This window comes from Pteropus alecto, unplaced genomic scaffold, assembly GCF_000325575.1.
Source record: "Pteropus alecto unplaced genomic scaffold, ASM32557v1 scaffold398, whole genome shotgun sequence".
Classification (NCBI taxonomy): Eukaryota; Metazoa; Chordata; class Mammalia; order Chiroptera; family Pteropodidae; genus Pteropus; species Pteropus alecto.
The window spans coordinates 3,482,725-3,484,880 of record NW_006442497.1 but is presented as its reverse complement, the minus strand read 5'-3'; positions in this window follow the sequence as shown (position 1 = coordinate 3,484,880).

The following is a 2,156-nucleotide window of genomic DNA, read 5'->3' as shown; positions in this document are numbered from 1 at the left end:
GCGGGAGGGGGGGGGCGTGATGAGGACAGGAAGCCGGACACTGTGTGATTAAACTCGGAGCCCGGAGCTTTGTGCATGGAGCGGGATGAGCGCCTCCCGGATTTCAGCACAGAGGGATTCCTTGCGAAGAGGCACACACCACCTGTGCGTGTAAAAGCAGGAGCGATGTTTGTGTGAGTGTGCAGCCGGCTGAGATGGGGTGTACAGCCGAGAGCTCTCCGCGCGTTGGCCTGAGAGAGGGAGCGAAAGCAGAAATAAGCAGAAATTCCACTCAGGCCTGTGTGCGGGGTGGTCAGGCTGAGAGACCCTGGAATTTCTGCGATCTAGTCCTGCCCAAACGGGATTATTAATCTAGGGTTCCAGACTAAGGTAACTAGGCAGTATGAGGCTGGTCTTATCATTACCTCAGTCAACATGGTGAGGGCCAAGACACATTCGGATTTTATCAGCTGCATCTAAAAGACAATACTCGCCAGCAAGCAACTGGAAAAGAGCCTGAGGAAGTTATTAGCATGGGTCGTGTTTTCGCGTCTTTCAGCAAATCAATTTGTAGCAAATTTCAACTTCAGCGTCCTGCAGCTAGAGAGAACAAGTGTCTCTAGGAATATCGGTTTCCTCCCGCCTCACCCCTAACTCCCAATCAGTGTGTTCCCCAAAGGCGACTCTGGAAACACAGGAGCCACTTCAGCTAATAATAGGGCTTTTGTGAGATCAAGGTGGACCTACAAGAGTTTTATAATTGAATTTGGTAAAAGCTGGAAACTTTTTGCAATGGAAATACTTTTGTAAACGGTAAGGCCCTCGCAAGTTCATTTAACCTGTACTGTTCACTTCTGCACATTTGCAGTGAGAAGTATTAGAAAACAATTCTGTCGCAAGAGTGATAACTGAACAATAGGGTAAAGCAGTCCTTCTGAATAAGTATGTGGAAGCCTCCTACCCTATTCCTCCGCTCAGTCCTGCCCTTCCCCCTCCCCCATGCTCTTGTTTTGCTGGTTCCCTTTTTGTTCTAGAACCTGCTGATCCCCCTTTCACTTTCCTGCTTCAGGGTCTCAAAAACCTGTTATTCCCCTTACTTGAAACACTCAGACCACCCCCACCTCCAGTTTAAGTCACTTTTGAGAGTTTTTCAGATTATCTTTTTTAATTAGGACCTTAACTGTCCTCATTCTCTATTCTGTTACTCTTTATTTCTTTATTATCACAATTTGGCTACTATCTCCCCAACTACATTGTAAAATATAAAATTACATATTTACTGGTTTATGTGCTTATTGTCTGTCTCTAGAATGTAAACTCTATGACATTATTACTATATTCCCAGCACTTTGTCAAATATTGGCTCCACAAATAGCACTAGAACAAACCTGTTAATAAGATAAAGTTTATTACTTACCCCTCAACAGTCTGACAGTGGAGATGGGCAAGCCACATTTATGGAGACTTTGAAGTCTAGTTTAAGGCAGGTCTTTCCATGCTGCAGTAGGAGCAGGGCTTGATTAGGGTAGGTTAAGGGTCATGGTGTAATCAGACTGAACACAGAAAAATGAAGATTTTGAGATGAGTTCCGACAGTCTTAGGGTGCAATCTGTCAGTTGATGATTTCTGTTGAAGAGCAGATAGGTCTTTTAGAAAGTTCCTGGAGTAAGCAATAAAGTTAATTTTCAACATCTTAAATGTAAAAGTCTCAGAATAATAGTTATGATGAGGAGGACAGTGGAATAATCACGTTAATATAGATGTAAGTTGTGTGAGGGTACATGGGTTTCACTTAACCTACTGCAGTCCCTTGGACGTAATAGATGCTTAATTAACATTTTTTAAAATTAACATTTGTTGGTTGATTGAACTGAAAGCTCACAAAGGGACAGAGACTATGTATGTTTTCTCTGTTTACACGCCATGACTAATGCCTGGAAAACAGGGAGCACTCAACAAACATGTCTTGAATAAACGAATGACTGAATGGATAAATGGATTCTAGTCGTTGACATTTAAAATAGGGAAAAAGAAGACTAACAGGAGACTTTGGTGGAAAGCCCCGAAGGAATTTTGGTGATTTTCAGGATCTATGTAACTTAATGGCACTGATTTAAATTTAACTTTGCTCAAACTTGTGACCTTCTTTTTTCCCTTGATCCAAGGGATTCTCTGTC